Raw genomic sequence first — 24,261 nt, forward strand, 5'->3', positions numbered from 1 at the left:
CAGGGTTTTTCTTTTCACTTTCACGCTTGGTAACATCTCTGGAAAGTCCTTGTTTCCAGGATCAGCTCCAAACAGGAGACACAGGGTGTTTCCTGAATGGTTCACTGGGTTTTACCTGACAGGTGCGTCCGGCAGCAGGAATTACAGCCCGAGTGTGGCCGAGTCTTGTCAAGAGGGCATCCTGGTTCGGTCCTCTCTTCTGTTTCAGCTGATCCTTGGCTCCGTGCTTGTGAGCATCTGGGAAACTGGCATGGAAGTCATCCCACACTTGGTGAGATGACTAGCAGACACACAGGCGAGACAAGCCAGGAGCCCAGCCAATTCCCTTAAGGAGTGTGGGCAGAGACCACGCCAGCGGGAGGAGCGGGGTGACGGGCGCTCAGCGCTGCCACCAGTGCACGCAGCCAGGCTGGCAGCCTCAGCATCTGGCATGGGCTCCGAGTCTCTGACCCCCATCTTATTCCATCCTTCCTGAGGATTCATTAAGGGGAACACAGAAGGCTTTTTATAGGCATCCTGGTTCAGCCTCGGTAGGGTTGCTGAGAACAAAAAAATATTTCTGAAGTGGACAGACATTTAGAAACATCCTTGGCAAAATATGTTATTTAATTCTTCATCACAGGACAAAATGATGCAAAGAGAGTTTTCCTAACACCTTCAGAGCTCAGAGGAGTATTGTGTGCATGAGCTGTTTGTGTGTCAAGGAGACAGAGGAGCACAGGGGAGGGAGGTCCTGGCTTCGGCTCTGACACTTTTAAACCTGTGGAGATTTCCAGAATCACCAAGCCAGGTCCAGTGGGATCCTTAGCCACACTCATCATTGTTATTGCCATGGAAACAACAGACATTTCTGATATAAAATAGAAAGCCATCTCTGGCCATCACTCTTAAAAAAGAATAAAGGTCTGGTTTTCATCTCTGGTTCTTGAACTCAGGCCAGTCTTTTCTGTTGTCTTTCTTTATGGACTTTGGAATAAGGAGCTAAAGGAAAACTCCTAAATGGGAAAAAGACTTCCTCTCTGAGTCCAGACAGGAGCCAGTGGAGTGAACAGAGTGAACTGGTTTCAAAGTAGCAAGTTTTAACTAGCAGCTTCGGCTCAGCTTCCTCCAGGAAGTTGGAGACCCCACACTGAACTTGATTTTAAGTGGGCCCCTGAGTTTTTCTTCCTGTTTTCCTGAACTGTCTGGACTTCTAAATTACAGGGGGAACAGCCTAGGAACTGAAAGGTTGCTCTCATCTGCCTTGTGGTCTGTTGCAGATACAGAGAGGATTTCCAGGGTGGCCTCCCAGGCCTGCTGCTTGGAACCATCTTGATGAGATTTGAAGAAAGGGCACAGGAACATGAGCATTTATACGCAATGAGTAGGATCTTTATCCCTTTCAGGCTCATTGTCTGTCACTGTCACTACTGATAAATCCAGTGTGTTGTCCTTTCCACGATCTCAGCACCTCACCCAGGAGCGCTGGGTTTGAAGCTAACCCAGCACATTATGTAGCGGAGCATGAGGTAGGGAAGGACAGAGGTAGGGGGTCAGAGTCATGGTTTCTGTGCTTTTTACGTGGCCTCCACTTCACCATGTCGGTCCTTCAGCAGCCCTCACCTGCCGTGTCATCACTCAGAAGGGCCCTGCTCAAAATCTCAAATGCTGATGTCCTTCTGGCTCATTCATTCCCTCACCCCATTAGATAGTTCATGAAGGGGTTCAGCACACAGACCATCATGCTCACCCTGTCTATATGCTCCTCCTCACTTAAGCCTGATCCTAGGGTGATTATCTACACTGTTTATTTAATTATTTTTTAACTTTTTTTTTTTGCTGTACCTGTCTTAGTTGTAGCATGAGGGATTTTTCATTGTCTCATATGGGATCTAGTTCCCTGACTAGGGATCGAACCCCAGCCCCCTGTATTGGGAGCATGGAGTCTTGGCCACAGGACACCAGAGAAGTCCCTGAACTGTTTTCTGGTCAACAGCCTCAGCAGTGTTGGGTGGTCCCAGCTCTACCTCCTTTCCTCCTGTCTTGGAGAATGAAGCATCTCTCCTTCCTTCAGATGACTTCTAGCTGTGTCCCCCACCCCCCTGCTTCTCTAGGTCCTGCCCTGTCAATCATCCCCTCTCTGCCGTGGATCTGCACCCTCTTCCTTTTCCCTGTGAACTCACTCTACTCGCTCAGCTCCTTATCCTTCCCTTGACCCTGCATCCCTACCCCAGCTCCTGTCCAATTTCACTCCTTGCTCTTCTCTAAATATTCATCTCCCTTTCCTTCAAAATTTGACTTCTGTTTACAAGGTATTGGGGTACATGCAAGACTGGGTTAGAAATTTGAAGTAGTGAAATGCTAATTACTGCTGTTGACTTAAAGGAGGGGGAGGCCACACTGATGCAAGATAAGGAGATGGGCGTACGGAGGAACATGGGAACATCTACGGCATGTCTGAGGGGGAAAGAGAGTAGGAAAGGACTCTCAAGTGCCACTCTGTGCATCTCAATTGAAGGTTCACTGGGACAGTGCCTGAAACATAGAGGTTATTCAGTAAATGAGCCCTCCCCCTCTTTCTCGTCCCCTTTCTCCAGAGCTCAGTCTTCTTTATGTAGCATGGGGCTGGACCAAACATGTCATCAAATGCCTTCCAGCTCTAACCGTCTTCACACAACAGAATTTCTCCTAGCAATGCCCAGTTTGTAACTGCCTTGGAGACAAGCCTTTCAAAACCTTCTTACAAAAGAGATCTCTGTTCTTTCCACAGAGCATTCTAGACAAATATCAACAAAAAAAATTTTTTTAAAGACACTGAAACTCATTGCCTAATCACTATTGCCTCACCGTGCTTCTTGAATAATCTAAACCAACGTCTGTGTGGTGATGGTGGTGTTACAAGGATGAAAGCGGGGATGTGATTTCCATCCAACTTAGTTCATGCGCATTTCTAAGGGATTTTTAGGGTTTGGCACATCAACCTTAAGGAAAAGCTATAATTCAGTTAAATTTTGGACTAAATAAAGGAAGGCTGGTGGTTTTTAGACAGATGGGGGCTTTTGTGGACAGAGCTCAACAAAAAGAATATGAAAAGAATGCAGAATTCAATCAGGCAGTAAAGAGATTAGTTGAATCCAGACTAGACTAGGGGTTGCTGAATTCCATCTACCCAAATTAAACTTTGCTAAAAAGGGCCAGTATGTTTGCTATTTCAAGAGAATGTAGCATACTTGGATCCTGAAAGCCTGTCTTTGTGATTTCAATATAAAATGGGTAACATTTTAACCTTGAGATTCTAAGTTGAAAGGTATATAAGATGTTGATTGAGTTTGTAAACAGAACTGGATTGGAATATTTGAGAACTCAATTTATTTTATTTTTAGGTTTATTTGATTAGAGTCGCAACAAGAGAGCTTTAAATGCTAGAGAAGCTTTCATTTGTTATAGTCATAAATCAGTCCTGCAAGATATTGGAGGCACATAAAAATTAGTTTGAGTATATTACATTTATAAATGCAGTTTGAAATCGACTGTTTAATTGACAAAGTTTATAAATAGAACTGATTGTCTAAGCTGTTTAGTCTGTCAACAAAAGTTTCTGGAAACTTACCAGAGAAAATTTGAAAGTGATTTTCTTATTTTATTACTTTTATAAATAGAGTTGTAGTTTGGGCTGAACATAATGAAAACCGTGTTTTACATTGCAATTTGGGAACTTAAATATTAATTTAGAGTCAAATAACTGTAAATCCTTTCTGTGGAAAAGGTCCCCAGAAAATTATTCCTAAGAAAAGGTCCTTAGGAATAGGATAAGCCAAGACAAGAAGGATGAAAATGTCTGGAGTATATGGACAAGGAGAGCTGTTTGGCACTGCAAGAAAGTGGATACCCCAGGGATGTAATGGCAGATATAATGGGAAATACTGGAGTGTACTAAGACTAGTGGCCTAAAATATTTTCTCTTACACTTTATAATGTGAATATTTTAAAGAATGCTCCCATTCTAATCTTTATCTTTGCACACACACACACACACACACACAGAGAATTCACTCCTTCGTGTCCAACTCTTTGCTACCCCATGGATTGTAGCCCACCAGGCTCCTCGGTCTGTGGGATTTTCCAGGCACAAATACTGGAGTGGGTTGCTGTTTCCTTCTCCAGGGGTATCTTTGCGTGCCCTTACTTAATATGATATTTAGCAGATTAAGATTAAATCAATACAAGGTAACACTCAGAATTGGATGACACATTAACTCAGCAAGGAGCACTGATTGGTTTCTCAGCAGTTCAAACACAATATTACCTCACTGTCCAATGATTATCTTATTTTGACTCTTCTAGAAATTGGGGACCAAAAAGAGGTAAAGAAGAAATGAGCAAAAGTTTTCAAATAACCAGCAGATCAAGTAGAATTTGTACTCATTTCTGGCTTTCCCAGCTGACTTGGACACAACAGAAAGAGGTGAAGGAACAGAAGCAAATGTCATTGTGATGCTTCAGGCTTCCATTCTCTTTCCCCACGTGAAGTTATGCTTTTTGTCTTCTCTACTCATCAGACTCCATCCTCAGGGAGAATCAGACTATTGGTTGATATTTTACCTTGAATTTAAGATCAAGGGGTAGTTTTTCTATAAGTCCTTTTCTTAAAAAAGTTTTTAAACAATTATTATTTATTTCTTTGGCTGCACCAGATCTTAGTTGCAGCATGCTGAACCTTTAGTTGTGGTGTGAGAACTCTGAGTTGCAGCCTGTGTGATCTAGCTCCCTGACGAGGGATTGAACCCGACTCCCTGCATTGGGAGTGCGGAGTCTTAGCCACTGGACCACAAAGAAGTCCCTCTCTAAGTGTTGTCTTTGGTCATGGAATGGAAGAAGCACAAGGTCTTCGCTGTTGGGGAGAATTAAGTGACCACCGCTTTCACTGAGGGCACCTTCAGGGAGGGTGAGGTACCCGTAGGAGCGCACATAGTGTTCATCTCCACAGAGAGACTCTTACGAGAGAAGGGGGCTCAGGGAGTAATTGCTCTGGGACTGTCTTTGTAGATGGGAGAGGTGGTGATCCCTTGTACAGGCCAGCAAAACCTGGCCAGTTGGTAGAATTACTTAAAGAGATGCTTTTAAAACATTCTAGGCCTGACATTCCACATTCAGATTCTTATTCAATTACTCTGGGGTGCATCTGTGGTCAGCCCTATTGAGGGGACAGCTATTATAAGACCAGTGATGAGTTTAGTATCCTTTAAGAGTTACTTAAAGAAGCAGGTGTGGCTTCCCAGATTTAAAGAATCTGCCTGCCAATGCAGGAGACTCAGGTTCAATCCCTGGGTAAAGAAGATCCCCAGAGAAGGAAATGGCAACCCACTCCAGTATTCTTGCCTGGGAAATCCTATGGACAGAGGAGCCTCTCAGGGTATAGTTCATGGGGTCACAAAAGAGTCGGACATGACTTAGTGACTAGACAGTAACAATGAAAGAAGCAGATGTACACTCTATTTCTTTTTATTAAAACAGCACAGTTACAATTTAAGGGCATAGATTTCCTCCACGCTTACTCATAGGCAAGTAGAAGCCCTAGGAATTATAGATTCTGATGATCTCTAAACCTCTTCTGTCTTGCTTTTTCTCTCTGTATGTCTGTTTTCTTCTCCCTCTTGTGTTTTTCTATAACACACTTATGGGCTGCCTGAGGCTCTTTTTACTGGCTTTCTGCTCATTTTATCTATTTTTATAGATAAAATGTTTATCTATTCTTCAAAATAAGTAAAGCTGAATATATCGCTATTAGTTATCTGGAAGTAGGTGGTACTAATCTTCTCTTCCCCTCTTAGAAGATGTGATAGGTGTACTTACTATATGCCAGCCCCAAGACTTGCAGTTTTACATACATACTACTTCATTTCGTCTTCAGCACAACCCTGGAAGACAGGAGATAGATTCAAAAAAGTTAATGCTATTGCTTAAAATGACTCTGCCTGGGAGTGACTAATTCTAGTTTCTTCATCGCCAGCCAACATTGATTGAGTACCTAGCACAGGAGGGCACCGAAACCGGCCTAGGCTGTCCCGAGCTTGCTAATTAGATCATTCTGCTCTCTCTTTGGTATGCTGCGTCTTGTGATATTGATTAAAACAAACATGTTAAAAATAAACCTTGAAATTTTAGCTCTTTGCCTAGTTTTTTTTTTTTTTGCCTAGTTTTTAAAAATCATTCTTAATACCATATTCATCAGAGGAAATTACTCCTAACTTTTGTGTGTATCACAACCTGCTTTTTGCTAAACGCACACGCACACACGTTTGTAGTATCCTGACACTTTATTGTGTACTTATTTATATACGTATTTATTTGACTGCACCAGGTCTTAGATGAGGCATGTGGGATCTCTTTCTTTGACCAGGGATTGAACCCAGGTCCCCTGCATTGGGAGTGCAGAGTCTTAGCCATTGGACCACCAAGGATCATGCTAGGTTTTATGTATCATTTTATATTTTTCCACAGTGGTTGTAGCGTGCACAATGGCTGTATAGGCCAGGATTCCATTATTTGACCGAGCATAATCTATTTATACAATCCCTGATTGCTGGTTACTCAAATTGTTTCCATTTCCACTTTTAAAAACAAGGCTGTGTTATCTAGCCCAGAAGTCCTTTAAATATCAAGATTGTAGGCAGATAGTTTTAAAGATGCAAGAAGTCAGAATATATATGATTATGATCCCATCCTAAGAAATCACCTGGACAATCACCTGTATCCTGTCAAGAGAAGACTAGGGAAACAGAAAGAAAAGCACTGATTATACTTAAACATAGGTCTAAGACTTAAGTACAAATAGGGGAAAAGTGGAAGAGTAGCATGTATATATTAAACATTCTGACAAATTGGAAATAATACAGCTAAAAACATTGGAAAAGAGAAAGGGAAAGTAAAATAAGACCATTGGTAGGCATGCAGGTAATGCCCAATATAAGTGGGAGTCAAAAGAAGTCAGTTAAAAGTCTAAAGCAATTTAGAAATCCATGCAAGGAAAAAGGGAATCATGACCTTTTGCTTAAAAAAAAACAAAATATTAATATAAAGGTAAGCACTGCAGTCAAAATATAAACTTTCTGAAATTTCAAGATACATAACAATAATAAGAAAGGGAAAACATTTTTTATGTTTGCAAAAAATATATATTAAGGATAATCTACAAGCTCATAAAATAGCCACCCAGGAGGATTGTGGGGCTTCCCTTGTGGCTCAGGGGGTAAAGAATCCTCCGGCAAAGCCGGAGACATGGGCTCTATCCCTGGGTCAGGAAGATCCCTTGGAGAAGGAAATGGCAACCAACTCCAGTATTCTTGCCTGGGAAATCCCATGGACAGAGGAGCCTGGTAGGTTACACAGTTCATGGGGTCGCAAAAGGTCAGACACAGCTTAGCAACTAAAACAAGAACAACAGGAGGGTTACAAGCAATGAGTAGGAAGGATAGGAATGGAAGTAAGATTTCTGAGTTTATCTTTTTATAGTTTTGACTTTTGAATCATGTAAAAATTATACGTATTTGAAAAGTAAAATTAATTCCAAAGGGGTGGGGGGAAAGGCAAACATTAAATTTGAGTATAAACAGAAACGAATGAACCTAATTGCATTTCAGATTACACATCAAGGGAGTTCCCTAGTGGTCAAGTGGGAAGATTCAGTGCTTTCACGGCCACAGCCCAGGATCAATCCCTGATCGGGGAACTGAGATCCCACAGGCCACATGGTCTGGCCAAAATAAATAAAAAACAAAAACATTTTTTTTAATTGTACATCAGATATGACTACATAGAAAGTGGTATTAATTCAAGTGCATTTTTATTATACCTTCATAGAATATATTCTCATCTACTTCATAGTTTTTCAGTAAATCATTATTCTGAGTTCCCGTGCTATCCATACAGCTACCCAATCTTATTGTCTCAGCTTGAATCATGGGTTAACTTCTGGCTCAATCATTAATGGCCAGAAAGAAGGCTACATATTCTAAATATGACCACCATTCCCAGTGTTCAGAGAGGGAAGAATGGTAGTAAGCAAGACAGAAGTACTAAAAGTTATCTACTCATCTTATGAAATATTATAATCTGAATGTGCTTACCCATCATTCTAGACCATCCTTTTTCATTTGCCAACTATGTATTAAGTACTTATGATGAGCATGGTAATGAGTTAGATGCCACAAAGACACAAAGATGAGTCAGACATGTCGCATCAACTTAGGAAAACAGGACACTTAAAAATGAAAATAGAAATTTAAACTTTAAGAAATTAATAATTTAATATTTTAAATACATTATATATTGAGAAATTGAATTAGAGATAACATTAAAATTATATTAATATATTTATAGATTAATGTCTTATATTACTATTGATATTGTAGTGTTAGCAAAATAATCTATTAAGTGTGTTAGTCAAATTAATATTAATAAAATGAAAACAAATTAAATTGCATCCCAAGGCATTCAGAAGAAATGACAACAGTATAAGACTAACTCAGGTCAGTTTGCAGAGGATGTGATTGGAGGATTACAGCATATCTTAGAAGTCATCTGCACAATTTTCCTTTCACTTGAGGAAACTCTTCTACAATATTGGTGGTGACACTGGGCCCGCCAGCCTCTGCTCTCATGCATTCAGAATACTTCGTGAGACAAAGAGCTCTCAGCACTGTTGCACCATGTTAATTATTAGATTGTTCTTTCTTAAAATAAAACAGAATAAGCCTCCTCATAATTTCTCGTCATTGATTCTACCTCTGCACAAATTTTCTATGTGCCAGCCTAGTCAATATTTGAAGGTTTATGATGACTTTCTCAACTTTCCTGCCCCAAAGAGTTGACTATATTCGACTCCAAATCTTCCTAAATTCTTAAATGGCTACTTAGAAGATCTGTTTTAATTCTTCTTGAAATTTGTTCCCCTCATGTGATGTTTTATCTGTATCCTTTTTAAATTAGGGGGCCAGACCTAGATACTACATAGAGTTTAACGTAGGTAGATTATAGAGAAAATTCAGTGAGGTATTTCTATGGTGGTGCATAAGAAAGAAGGATGGCTTTGGAGATAATGGACCTGAGGCTTCCAGAAAATCAAGTTTTAAAAAAAGAAATCAGACTTCTGCCCAAATGATGGTTAATCCTGTGATCTTCCATGAAATATAGTTCATAGACAATCACCATCCAGTTACCTAGGATTATTTGTTAAAAATGAAGAATGAGGGCTCCTACCCTAGACTATGGAATCAGAATCTCTGAATGTGGTACCTGGTAATCTACTTTTTCACTAATAATCTGTGCTGGTATTTCTTACATGCACAAAATTTCAGAACCATCAACATGGTGTTAGAAATACAGGATTTTCCAACACCTAGTTGTGTGACTGTGGGCACTTCACTTGACTTCTCTGAGCTTCAGTTTCCTCATCTATAAAATGAGGTAATGACTCCTTAGAGGATGATTTATTAAAACAATAACGTATGTGTAGTAGACACTGCCGCTTATCTACCTGATTGCCATTTTCCAGATATCCTCCTCTTCTTCACCTGTAGAGCCCAGTTTTGTTTGAGTAGGGTGTGTTCCATGTGTTCCAGGAAACTGAACCATTTTGATTGACCTAAGATGATATTGGCAGTCTCATTCCTCTTGTCACTGATTGGTTTAAGTTTCTATAAGTGATTTGATCCTGGACAATGAGATATGGGGAATTCTGTACCGACCTTCTGGGGTAGAGTTTCCCAACCAATAAAAAGAGACAAGTAGCAGGTGTACTTTTCTAGATTTTGAGATTTGTATGTGGCATCTGGTATCATTTCAGTCGTGCAACCACAAGAGGAGATGTTGCCTGCATGCCTAGAATGTCAGTGTTGGAGGATGGATCCTCCAGGATGTTGGTTTTCTGCTTGGTCAACCAACCCTGGAACCAGCCACTCCTCACCAATGGCTATGAGATAGGAAACCCTTACTGCTTAAGCACATTTTGGTTAGGTACTCTTACAGCTGAAAGCATTCTGATGGACTTGGCAGGTGCTCTGAGCATAATGCCTAATAGGTAATATTTGCACAATAAAAGGCAGCTATCATTATCACCATCATCATCAACAGAAATGCTGGACTTCTTATCTGTTAAATTTAGGGCAGGGATTATAGTGCTAATCCTATTACAAGACATACATACTCAAAAATAGTTACTGAAAGTTTGCATTAATTCTCCTTGGTTTCCATTCTTTGTTTCAACCTATTGGAATCATGGTGGTTCTATTATTTAATGTATGACTATATCTGCTCTCCTTCCCAGACTAGAGTTTGTCACAAATTTGACGGATTTTTCAGCATTTAAAATTTTCACTCAAATTTGGCCTCTGTTGAAAGATCGTCAGGATTTGAATAGGAGAGATAGGCTTCCATTATGGATGGTAGGAGCACACTATGACTGAGAATCATTCAGGAAACAAGCCTAGTTTCATGATTGGTCATGAGTGGTCCCAAGTTAAGCACTATATTGGCATTTGGAGGGCAGCTTGTGAAATGTAAGGAGTTGAAAATTTGTCCTATGAATCCCTGGAGGTTTTTGTCTCATGGGGCATCTGGGGCAGTTAGCTGAAGTTAGGTACCCTTCCCAAGGTCATTCAACGATGATGTGACCAAAGAGGAATTAGAATTCATGGTCACAGTGCCTGGAATTCCTGTACGTGATGTTACTTAGGGGCAGCAGCAATTATTGTGGCAACAGTATCTCCGGAGAACGAGGGGAGGGAAAACGGTGGAGTCAGTCTCATTGACTCATAGAATAGTACAACATCCAGAAACCTCAGGAACTGTCTGATCCAACACTCATTTTACAGAGGAAGAAACTGACATCCATAAAGGTCAAGTGACGTTTCCAAGGTTACGTGGCCAACAAGTGGCAGAGCGGAGATGAGGACTTCAGTCTTGTGATGCTTGGCTTCCTGCTTTTTCCCTGTATCATTTCTGCAGAACTTATTTCAAAACATTCTTTCTAGAGTTTCCTGACATGAGAACTGCGAATATGTGGCAACATTGTAAAGCAGACTGCGTTCTCTTATTAGAGCCATTGCTTAATTTTAATTTATTTTACTGTCTAGTTTTATCAAAACTTCTTGGATTTCTTCTGAATTCCTAGCAGTTGTGCTAGGCAAGTACTTACTTTCATGATTGCTTCATCAAGCCATATTTGTGAAATGTGTCCATAATGTAAAGAGTTAACCCTTTTGTGGCTCTAGAATTTAGTGTTCTTTATTTAGGGTTATATTCAAATAGCATGTCTAAAAATTGGGGAATTATTCCTTATGACTAAACTATTATGGAGCACCAACTACATGTTAAGAATTGGTCTTGACACAGCACACATCATGATATGTCACTTTTATCCTTATAAAAAAGCCTGAAGAAGTTTGTACTCCTATGGCAGTTTTACAAATGAGAGAAGCAGAGATCAAGTTCACGTAGCTTAAAATGGTACAGGTAGAATAAGAAGCCTGGTCCACTTGAATCCAGAACCCTTGATGGATTTGAAAAACAGAAGGAAAGGGAGTTCTGACAAAGAAGTGATTTGGGGTCCAAGGCACAGACCACAGGAGACAGTATGGGGAGTAGAATCATCGGGGTCATCTGCAGCAGCAAAGAGGACACTGAATTCCAGGAAGAGCAATCACCAGAAATCAAGAGGTTCGCCTGTTTCACAACATTGCCTGACGTTGGCCCTGATTCTAAATATCAAAAATATGTTTGGTTTGGAAGGCAACCTGGCACCATCCACCAGCCAGTTGGACATGCCAAGTGGGGATTGAGGTTTTCAGACTGACATTTCATTAGCAAAGGAATTGTGCTATTGATTCTGTATTGTGGGGAAGAAGGAGCCTCATCTGGCTTTGGCAGATGCAACATAGGGTGGGAGTTTTAGAGTATGGGCTATGGATTTAAACTTGATCTGTTTAGTGGCAGGTCACCAGTTACCAGGAATGTGGCCCTGGACCAGTGACTTTTACCTGTGAATTCTCACGTCTGAAACAGGGTAATAGTAGCACTTTCCTCAGAGTCTTGTTGTGCGGTTTCAATGAGACAATGCATGTGAAACACTGGGGCACAGAGTCAGGCAGGCAGTAACAATAAGTGTTCACAGTCACCACCACCATTGATGCTGTTACTCTGCACTAGGGGAACCAGGAGAGCAGGGCTCCACTGTTTCACTTCCTCTATAGATCTACATTCCTGATTTCTTTAGGAAGTCACACACGTTTTCAGGGCTTTTGTGTCATGATAGAAAGTCAACAACAGTGTGTGCTCCCTGAGGCATCCCTGTGCCACGTCAGAAGTAAGGCAGAGAGGAGGAGAGTGCCTGGCTGCCATCGTGGGCTGTGTGTTATACTCACTCCTGATAATTCTGTGAAAGTAGATTGTCTCTGAGCTAGACTTAAAGTCAAACTTCCATGTTTCTAAAATGACAAAATTTCATTATCTCACTTGTGCTCTAAAACAAGCACAAGGGTGGGATGATTTGGGAGAATGGCATTGAAACATGTGTATTATCATATGTGAAACAGATCGCCAGTCCAGGTTCGATGCCTGAGACAGGGTGCTTGGGGCTGGTGCACTGGGATGACCCAGAGGGATGGATAGGGAAGAGGTGGGAGGGGGGCTCAGGATGGGGAACGCGTGTACACCCATGGCTGTTTCATGTCAATGTACGGCAAAACCACTACAATATTGTAAAGTAATTAGCCTCCAATTAAAATATATAAATTTATATTAAAAATAAATAAATAAAAATTTTAATCTGACAATAAATAAATAAATAAAACAAGCACAAATTCACCAAGGTGACTGGGTGATGACATGGAGATGTCAATACCACTGAAGAAGAATTTATTACTTACATTTCCTGAAAGGATTGGCCATGCCATGCCACACAGGGCCATATAGGGAGCACGAAGTTTGTCAGGAGGTAGAAAGGAGCCAGAGAAAAGCCTAGTCCAGAGCCTTTATTGGGGTTTCAGCAGAAAAGACATGACAAGGCAGAGTAAACAGTTAAAATGGGCTAGTTTGACTAATTCTGGCATCCAGTCCCATCACTTCATGGGAAATAGATGGAGAAACAATGGAAACAGTGTCAGACTTTATTTTTCTGGGCTCCAAAATCACTACAGATGGTGACTGCAGCCATGAAATTAAAAGACGCTTACTCCTTGGAAGGAAAGTTATGACCAACCTAGATAGCATATTCAAAAGCAGAGACATTACTTTGCCAACAAAGGCCTGTCTAGTCAAGGCTATGGTTTTTCCTGTGGTCATGTATGGATGTGAGAGTTGGACTGTGAAGAAGGCTGAGCGCCGAAGAATTGATGCTTTTGAACTGTGGTGTTGGAGAAGACTCTTGAGTGTCCCTTGGACTGCAAGGAGGTCCAACCAGTCCATTCTGAAGGAGATCAGCCCTGGGATTTCTTTAGAAGGACTGATGCTAAAGCTGAAACTCCAGTCCTTTGGCCACCTCATGCGAAGAGTTGACTCATTGGAAAAGACTGTGATGCTGGGAGGGATTGGGGGCAGGAGGAGAAGGGGACGACAAAGGATGAGATGGCTGGATGGCATCACTGACTCGATGGACGTGAGTCTGAGTGAACTCCGGGAGTTGGTGATGGACAGGGAGGCCTGGCGTGCTGCGATTCATGGGGTCACAAAGAGTCGGACACGACTGAGCGACTCATCTGATCTGATCTGATCTGGGGGGCATTTGGCTACAGGGTGGTTATAGCCCCTGCAGTTGGCCCTGGGATGATTTAGGGGAAAGGAAATATTGGCTGGGTGTGTGAGAGTTAGATATAGGAGCTGATGGAGGATATGGACTCAGGATTGGCTAGTTTGCATGTGAAAGTTGTGTTTATGGGTAGGATGTTATATGTAGAAATTAGCTAGTCCTGAAAGGGGCACTCTTTCTCTCCAGGTCTGTATGGTTCCCCAAATCTCAAAATATCTTTATATACACACATGCAAAACATAATTCATATAACCATTCATGTGTTCCCTACTTTTGTTCCTTTTTGGTCCTTCAAAATTCTGTGTTCTCTGAAAAAATAGTTAATAGATGAAGTCTATTAAATAGACTTCATAGGCATCAAGATCAGGTTAAGCAGTTTTTGGTTAAAAAAAAAGAAACTCTTGTATGCTCTGGTAGATAATGCTAAAAGTAGCCTTGCATTTTCTCAGGTTCAGTGGCGTCACACAATTTATAATCTGTTTATAGCCTGCACAGAGAAAAGAAAACAAAAGGCAATGAATTCAGAGAAAACCTATGGCGGCCCCCTGAATCTTTTGGTAATGCTCCCAGGCAGCCAGCAAGTTCACATCAGCCCTGTTGCTGGTTTAGAATCCTCAGTTTTCCATTTTAGAAAGCAGTCTAGGTTATTACTGCAGGTTTCACCATATAAAATGAGACAAAGGCAAACACCACTTAACTCCCACCTGCACAAGAGCATTCATGTTGTGAATTATTCACTGTGTCTGATTTTCTTTTATAGCAGCTATTTTTGCAGCAGGTGTAGAAGGTTTAAAAGACTGAATCAAATCTCATAGTGTAGTGTTTTATAGGAACTTATTAACTGATGCACATATTCCCAAGCCTTGAGCATATTATAGAATTGTGTCTCATGTATATCCACATTTATTGCCAAATAAACTGGAAACCTAGGCTTTGGGCCTATTTTATTATCGCAGACTCATACTTGGTTTCCAAGATGCTATTTCCATTGTAGTTTATCTTGCACGTGTTCGTGGGTGACTTGCTGATACAGGTTGTCAGGTTTTTGATGCAGTAAAACATATCTTGAGACCAGAGCGTTGACAGCATTGGATTTATTCTCAACCCTGCACAAGACCAGTTGCATTTTGTCTAACAACACTACTCATATATGTTGCTTTGACTTTTAATACATAATACATTATCTTTCTAAATATTTATTGAGCACTTAAGATTATAAGAGCCTGTTCATATTTTTATACCCCTCTCACAGCAGTTAATTGTATTAGGCACATACTGGAAGCTATTGATAAAATGAGTACTTGATTAGATTATTGTCTTACTCCAGTGTTTCTCGGGTGTTCTTTGTTGTCCACTGAAGGTCTGAAAAGATTCATCTGATGGGCATTGAATGAATTAATCAAACAATGCAAGACCTTTCTATTCTAGAGTTCCTGGCTTTTCACTATTACATACTATGGCCTGCTGCTGCTAAGTCGCTTCAGTCATGTCCGACTCTGTGTGACCCAATAGACAGTAGCCCGCCAGGCTCCGCCATCCCTGGTATTCTCCAGGCAAGAACACTGGAGTGGGTTGCCATTTCCTTCTCCAATGCATGAAAGTGAAAAGTGAAAGTGAAGTCGCTCATTCGTGTCCAACTCTTAGTGACCCCATGGACTGCAGCCTACCAGGCTCCTCCGTCCATGGGATTTTCCAAGCAAGAGTACTGGAGTGGGTGGCCATTGCCTTCTCCAATACTATGGCCTACCTAATAGCAAATAAGTGAGTTTATTTGGTGTCTAATGGTGAGTTTAAAGGTGTCTAAAATTAGATGTTCATATTTTTATTGAGTTTGTCAGATATCCCACTAGAGAATTCTAGAATAGATTGCATATTCCTCTAAGACAGCCTGGTCATGTGGAATACTTCTCAACATTGCAAATTCCCCTTGTGTGCACACAGATGCAGGCAGGTGGGTGGACTCTCTGATTTATTTGGGAAGGGTTTTTGTTATCAGTGCATCACAGATTCTGCCTTAAGTTGATTATGCTTTTCAATTGTTATTATCCTTGATTTAACTAATATTTTCAATTTTTTGTTTTTGTAGTCTTTGTATTAATTGATTTTTTTCCTCTGGGAAGTAGAATTGAGTGGAATATACAGACTATAGAAACTTTGGCCCTGTCTAAGCTATCCCCAGTCAAAAATGTGAAGAGCTACAGTTCTGGATCTTAGTTTCTCAAGTCATAATTGATGGGATTAACTCTCAGTTACAGTACAACATAGCGTTAGTGGTAAAGAACCAGCCTGCCAGTGCAGGAGATGTAAGAGATGCAGATTCAGTCCTTGGGTAGGAAAGATCCCCTGGAGAAGGAAATGGCAACCCACTCCAGTGTTCTTGCCTGGAGAATCCCATGGACAGAGGAACCTGGCAGGTTATATAGTCCATAGGGTCACAAAGAGTTGGACATGACTAAAGTGGCCTGGCATGCCCACACAGTACAAATAAATCATTACTGCTAAAATTAAAATACCAAGTGTGTGAATGATTTATGTTTTATGTATAAGTTAAGGAAGACTTAGGGTTAATCATGAAATAATCCATTTCTTGCTTTATTGCCTTGGATATGCTTTCCTGGTGTTCCGTAGGAGTTGTTCCACATGAAGATGTATTTTTGAAGTATTTGTGGGGAGGAAGGTGATCTCCACATCTTACTCTTCCACCATCCTGAAGGTCCCCAAGATATGCTTTCTTAAGTGGGAGAGATAGGGGAGAGAACTATAAAACTGGAAATTGTATCTAATCTGAAACTACCTTCTCAAAGCCACATGCTGCAGTGAGTGCCTTGCTGATATTCATAATAGTGACAATTATCATTTACTGAAGTGCTTATGAGCTGTGACTTTATGCCTTTTCCAAGTTTTCTAAAAACCTTCTTTCTCCCTGAATATAAGATATGTTGTTGAGGGCTTCAAGAATGTTTCCATGTCCTTAGCTGAATTGTAGATTTCATTTTGGCATGTGTATTCATGAACACACAAGCTCCATTTTCTTTTTAATTCTATCCATGAACAAGTCTGTAATAAAGAAGAGGGCAAGAGAACTACAATGATTTCCTAGAACTGAACAGTCATTATCACCAAACTGCAGGCACCCAGAATGAGATTGTGCCTGAAAATTCACACCATCATTTTTATTATTTATCAAAAATCTGTGCATAGGACACTTTCCCTTTTCAACAATACTTTTTGTATGCTTATTTTTAAATATAACTTATTCATTAATTTAACAAATTTTGGTTCACACAGTATGTGCCAGACATAAAATCGTCAATGAGGTAGTCAGGGGCTTGTCTCTTCTGAAACTTGTATTATGCTGGAATCTTGGGACAGGGGTGGGGACAACAAAGTAGGGTGGGAGTGAGGGGTGGGGCCAGGGATAGAGATAAGGAAACGGGCAATTGCAGTACAAGAGCCTTGGTAGGGTAAATTTAGGATCCCATGGGGGCACATGGGGAAGGGCATATAGCCCCAAGAGAGGGAGTCACAGGGAAGCTTCTAAGAAGAAAGTTATATCTAAGTTGAGATGCAAATAAAACACACACACACACACACACACACACACACAAAATAAAAATCATAAGAAACATAAGGGAAAAGAAAAATATATATAATCATGATAAGATATATTAACATTCCTCTGGGACTATTTTATCAAGTGCAGAAAAAATAAGAATAGGAGCATCTTGAATGATGTCATTAATAATTTAAATATAATAGGTTTCTATTTATATTAATCTTATATCCTACACAAATATATTAACAATTTTGTACTTCAAAAGTTGTTATTAGATAAAACAAATTGACATGATATTACCTCTCAGACTAGAAGTCTAGGAAAAAAAATCAAGGTTCTTTTTTCAAAATATAGCATTGAAACATGTATATGATCATATGTGAAACAGATCACCAGTCCAGGTTCGATGCATGAGACAGGTGCTCAGGGCTGGTGCACTGGGATGACCCTGAGGGATGGGATGGGGAGGGAGGTGGGAGGGAGGTTCAGGATGAAAGAAAAATAAAATTAGGAAAAAAAATAATTAAAAAATTTAAATTTAATTTGTTATTTTCTTATAAGATACATATTCCTGTATGAGGGCTTTATAAGAAATCTTTAAATGGCTGATTTCATTATTCACATGTTTGCAAAATGCTTCTGAATTCTACACCCCATTCCCATCTGTATCAAAATGGCACTCTTATTTATTTATTTGCTGAAGTAGAAAAGATAGCTTTATTACTTAGTCGGCAAGGGGGATACAGTGGGTTCCTGCCTCAAAAAACTTTGTGTGTTGCAACCCAGGAGGATTTGATAGGGAGTTTTATAAAAAAATACTTGCCATGAATGGGGTTGCTGAGAGGACTAGAGGGTGTGAAGGGTCTCAGATGGTCAAGTCTCCTAGTCTACATTCTCCAATTCCTTTAATATTGCCTCAGGTAGTTCCTTGGCTGCTTCTCTCTTGATTAGCAAGTGCTTGAATATGCCCTTTGAACTCAGGAAAGGTCATGGAGGCTGGAGTCTTGAAAATGGCTCCATTTTCTTTATTTGCCAGAAAACTCATTTTAGGATTCGCCTGATCTGTGTATCTGCCGTGGAGGGGGCCCTACTTGAGGAAACACTATCATGTGTATCACAGTGAGAAAAGATTGAGATCTTCTCACTCTATATTGATTATCTACTTGAGTGCTTACTATGTACCAGGCGGTATTCTTTCAACTGGAGATATACCCATGACCAATGAAATGTCTAAGACTTCTGAGTACTCACATCTAGAGGGGAGGATAGAGAAAAACAATTTAATGTATAAAATGTCAGGTAAGGATAAAGTTAAAGTGAAGTCGCTCAGTCGTGTCCGACTCTTTGCAACCCCGTGGACTGTAGCCCACCAGGCTCCTCCGTCCATGGGATTCTCCAGGCAAGAATACTGGAGTGGGTTGCCATTTATCATTTAAAAAGGCAGGTAGGGAGTGATGGGGTGGAAAGAGGTTATTTTTGACAAGGTCTTTGGAGAAGATCCTACAATGAGGTGAGAAGTTAGCAGAGACCTGAAGGAAGTGGAAGAGTGAGCCACACAGTTTTCTGGAGAAAGTGTGTTCCAGGAAGAGGAAAAGCAAATGCAATGACTCCAAGGTAGGAGTAACCCATATTTAAAACTGGCTGCCCAGAAGACAGGTGGAAAGTGAGGTGGTAGGATGAGGAATAACATTCGAGCCTAACATTTTTAGGAAAAGAAACATTTGCATGGTCTCAACTCTCAAAGGTCTGTAAAGGAGCTTCAAGATTATGCTTTTAAAAAAGTGACAGTTGTGTCCAGAGTCTAAATCATTGGTTCATATAATCCGGAGTATTTTTATTACTATTTCTGATATTTTATAGACCTAAAATAGTCCTCATCTTTTCTTTTGTTTCTTTTTCCTGAAGAGACAATAATAATAATTATAATTTAAGACTAATGTCAAAGACCATACTACCTATATCTTCTTCTAGGATTTTGTGGTTTCAGATTTTACATTTAAGTCTTTAGTTTATTTTGAGTTTAATTTTTGTATATTATGTGAGAAAGTAGTCCAGTTTTATTCTTTTGCATGTAGCTGTCAAGTTTTCCCAACACCATTTATTGAAGAGTCTGACTTTTCCTCATTGCATATTCTTGCTTCCTTTCTTGTAGATTCTTTGATCATATAAGTGTGAGCTTGTTTCTGGGCTCTCTACTCTGTTCCATTGATACGTGCCTGCTTTTGTGTCAGGACCATACTCTTTTGATTACTATGGCTTTGTGGGATAGTTTGAAATCAAGGAACACGATATCTCCAGCTTTGTTCTCCTTTCTCAAAATTACTTTGGCTATTTGGAGTCATTTGTGTTTCCATTCAAACTTTAGAATTCTTTGTTCTAATTCTGTGAAAAACGATGTAGTCAATTTTAATATAAACAATCATATAGAAAAATTTTTTGGAACTATAGGAAAAGAGAATCTGTCTTATACCTAGAGCTGTTGAGAGGATAGCATGTAACTCAAGAGCCAATAGACACTGTTTTGTTATCATAAGAAAAGTATGACCTGAGAATGGAGTCAACTCAGAGGTGAGCAGCGCTGTGACATTGGTTGAGAATATGGAGCTGGCCCAATGTGCCTCTCTTTTCATTTATATAAGCCAAAGAATTTCAAGCAAAATTCACATTTCTCTGTGTTTAAAATTTTTTTCTTTGCTTGGGATGGTTAGATTGGGTTACTATTACTGTTATAAGTGAAAAAGTATCATTTATTTGACTCCATGCTCACATGTCTCAACAGGATACTATAGCATCCAGAGAAGGAGAGAGGATGCAGGAAATCTGTACCCCTCAGATGCCAAGAGGAAAAATGTAAATGCTGGATATATAATAGGACCATCCACAGCACATGAATCAGGTCAGTTTTGTGAGTTATTCAGTTGAGTTCAGTCACTCAGTCATGTCCAACTCCTTGTGACCCCATGAACCGCAGCACACTAGGCCTCCCTGTCCATCACCAACTCTCGGAGTCCACCCAAACCCATGTCCATTGAGTCGGTGATGCCATCCAGTCATCTTATCCTCTGTCGTCCCCTTCTCCTCCTGCCCTCAATCCCTCCCAGAATCAGGGTCTTTTCTAATGAGTCAGTTCATCACATCAGGTGACCAAAGTATTGGAGTTTCAGCTTCAGCATCAGTCCTTCCAATGAACACCCAGGACTGATCTCCTTTAGGATGGACTGGTTAGATCTTCTTGCAGTCCTAAGAACTCTCAAGAGTCTTCTCCAACACCACACTTCAAAAGCATCAATTCTTCATCACTCAGCTTTCTTTATAGACCAACTCTCACATCCATACATCCATACATGACCACTGGAAAAACCATAGCCTTGACTAGATGGACCTTTGTTGACAAAGTAATATCCTGCTTTTTAATATGCTGTCTAGGTTGGTCATAACTTTCCTTCCAAGGAATAAGCATCTTTTAATTTTATGGCTACAATCACCATCTGCAGGGATTTTGGAGCCCCCAAAAATAAAGTCAGCCACTGGTTCCACTGTTTCCCATCTATTTATTACATTGTTCATTTTGGTCTGCTTCAACTATAACAGGACAAAATTCCTCCATGTCTAATCTGAGTCCTGATGTCCAAAAATTTTTACTCTTACAAAGCCAGTGTTAAAAGATATTTTCCAAAGAAAATACATAAATTGGACTTCATTAAAATTTAAATTTTATGTATCAAAGGACACTATCAACAGAGTGGAAAGGTAACCTATGGAATGTAAAACAATGTTTGCAAATCATATATACAATAAGAAATTAACATCAAGAATGTGTAAAGAAGTTCTTCAACTCAACAATAAAAAAAGTCAACCCAATTAGAAAAATGGGCAAAGAACTTAAATAGACATTTCTCCAAAGAAGATATTCAAATGGTCAATAAGACCATAAAAAGATGCTCAACGTCAATAATCATTAAAGAAATGCAAATCAAAATCACATTTAGATACACTTCACACCTATTAGGATGACTGTCATTTAAAAAAAAAAAAAAGAAAAGTCTTGATGAGGATATGGAGAAATTTATATGCGTTTGTGTACAAACATTTGCCTTAAGCAAGTAATTACAAATATAATGTACACTACCAAGAAAACTTAATCTCATTTGGAGAAAGTAATATTTAAGCTGAGAACTGAGAGAATGAATCAGATACAAAAGATGTTGGTCAGGCCTCTCACTTGAAGATTTGGGAACGGGTGGAGGCAAGGCTGTGTCTATGCCTTCTGGAATTCCTCCAGCAGTACTCAGCATCTTGCCCTGAACAAAGTCTTCAGTAACAAGTGTTTCTTCACTCAGTTGTAATAAAGGTATTTAGTTTCTTCCTTACTGCTGACTGCTTCTGGTAGAAATCTTCTTTAGTAACTGTTTGTAAATCAAAGTCTTCACAGTGCCTGTGAGATCAAAGAACCAAATTCTCCTTTCAGTTATCTGAAAGTGACAGCCACTAATTTCAATGGAGGCCACATGTATTTACTTGAAGGGGGAATTTGGTCGATGGGATATTGCAGAGTAATTAATGACAGTTCTAAGCCCTTCAAATGCACATTTCGTATCTCTAATCATTGTTTAAGAAGATTACATGCCACATGAATTAGAGGTTGTGGCGTCTGAGCCATCTCCGCATTTTAGTAGTTGCTCATTCCTTATCCTGTCGCCCAGTTACTTTCTTTCTCATATTAACTCCAGGCTGTTTTGATTTTTTTCTAACACCTCATTTTCCAGGTTTAGAAACAAGAACTAAAGCTAAAGAACTTTTTCTAAAAGATGCAAGTTCTTCCTGAATTAAATTGTAGGGGGAAAGATGCCAAATGCTTTTCCTAAAGATCTTTACAAATTGAAAAGATGGTCCATCCAGAATTGACCAGCTGGGATCTTTCTGCCGTGGACCCCAAGGATCCATTCTGGCATTGTGAGTCCATTCAGTATTTTCTTAGCACCATGCTCAGGAAGGAAATGTTGTCCTTGCCTGCTTAGCCTGTGGTTTGGGATCTGTGAATCATCTGGGTAACCCTCTGTGTGTTAAAAAGTATTTCAAACAAAGAAAGAACTTGTAAATACTTAGTGACAGGAAGCTACAGGCTATAAGCTGCAATGTATCAAAACAAAAGCCTTTTTTAAAAAATCCTCTAACAATATTCTTATATACCTCCTATTCCATTTGCTTTGTTCTCCTTTCATTTTCTTCTCTGTCTCCTCCACTCACATGATATATTAGAAAAGTATTAAATGAAGAGTTTGGAAACAAGTTCTGGATGCAGTTCGGCTATTGACTTTGGTGCATGCATGCTAAGTCACTTCAGTCATGTCCAGCTCTTTGCAACCCTATGGACTGAAGCCCACCAGGCTCCTCTGTCCATGGAATTCTCCAGGCAAGAATACTGAAGTGGGTTGCTACGTCCTCCTCCAGGGGATCTTCTCGACCCAGGAATTGAACCCACGTCTCCCGCACTGGCAGGCAGGTTCTTTACCATTAGCGCCACCTGGGAAGCCCATTGACTTTGATATCAGAGACAAGTCGCTGAACTTCTTTGGGGTCTGATTCTTTCTTCTGTTCATTGTACTTTGTACATAAATTATATCTGAATAGAACTTTAGAAACTGTTCATTCAGAATAAATGCTTGGAAGTTATAGAAAACAGCACATTCTACACAACAATATTTGGCAGTTACAGAGGACAAGGGAGAAGTTAGTTATCAATAGGAGAATTTGTGAGGTTCATTCAGGAGGAACTTCCATTTATAATGGAACCTCAGAAATCCTAGGCAGTATAGCACCTGGCCTAGGGTACTGTCTGGAAGCACAGGCAGAAATGTCAGGCACCAGAAATAGGTTTCTTATCACCCATACAGAAATCTGTCAGAGGCCACAGGCTGTGGCTTCACTGCTTTATCTGACTAGATAAGCCCTCAAGGGTTTCTCCCCATCTTCTCCCTGGAGGCCTGGAGGTGAGGGCAGAAAGTGTGGAACTGCCCTGTCTTGCTGGTCTGGATTAGAGTCACTAAGATGTCCTGTGTTCTCTTCACCATGGACTTTCTTGCAGCCTCCAGCCACTCACGTTGTTTCTTTTTAGAATGCCACATTTCCATCACTGCATATTCTATCTGAGACTTAGGTGTTTCCTATGGTGCTAATTTCTTGAGGTCATCAACATCCCAAGCCATTCAGAACCAAGGTTTCACTGAGTGTCATTAGCATGAGGCTTCTCTGAGGAAATCTTCCAAACTAGGCTTGTTTCCTCCTTCTCCATCGCTTAACCCAATTCCCTGCTACTCTCCCAACTTTCTTCCCTTCCAGTGTTCAACCTATGGTGATCTCTCCCAGGAAGTGTTGAAGAACATGATTTCTCCCTGAAACCCTCCTCGTCTGAGAAAGTGTCTGAGAAACTCACTCATTTCTTCTTTCCACATACATAGATCCATAATATCACAAATTGCTGAATCATGTCTGACTCTTTGCTACCCCATGGACTGTACCGCATCAGGCCCCTCTGTCCATGGGACTTCCCAGGCAAGAATACTGGAGTGGGCTCCCATTTCCTTCTCTAGGGGATCTTCTCGACCCAGGGATCCAACCTGTGTCTCCGGCATTGGCAGGTGGATTCTTTACCACTAGGTAAGCCCCAATATCACAAATTACTAGATCTAAAAAGAGTTTATAGGAAAGCTGGACCACTATTCTCTAAAATATCTTCCTCAGAACTGAGAGGTGCTAATAGAGATGCTCAGTGGAATATAGATTTTATGACCAATACATTTAGTCAATGTCAATTAAACAGGGTTCCATACACTGAATACCACAAGAAGTTTCAATGTGCTCTCTTTGATAATGAGCATCATGAGGTAGGAGGGAGCAGGAGTGGGGGGAGGGGAGATAAGGGGCA

At 40.3% G+C, this 24,261-nt stretch overlaps 1 long non-coding RNA gene across 1 annotated transcript in view; it reads left to right on the forward strand.

Annotated features, from left to right (window-relative positions):
• LOC113893282 overlaps positions 1 to 20,309 on the forward strand; it is a 299,963-nt gene extending 279,654 nt beyond the window's left edge. The window contains exon 3 of the long non-coding RNA XR_003511270.1: positions 20,116 to 20,309. This is a non-coding gene — a long non-coding RNA (uncharacterized LOC113893282). The remainder of the gene's footprint in view (positions 1 to 20,115) is intronic.
• The last annotated feature ends 3,952 nt before the right edge of the window (positions 20,310 to 24,261 follow it).

This window comes from Bos indicus x Bos taurus, chromosome 5 (assembly GCF_003369695.1).
Source record: "Bos indicus x Bos taurus breed Angus x Brahman F1 hybrid chromosome 5, Bos_hybrid_MaternalHap_v2.0, whole genome shotgun sequence".
NCBI classification, from domain to species: Eukaryota; Metazoa; Chordata; class Mammalia; order Artiodactyla; family Bovidae; genus Bos; species Bos indicus x Bos taurus.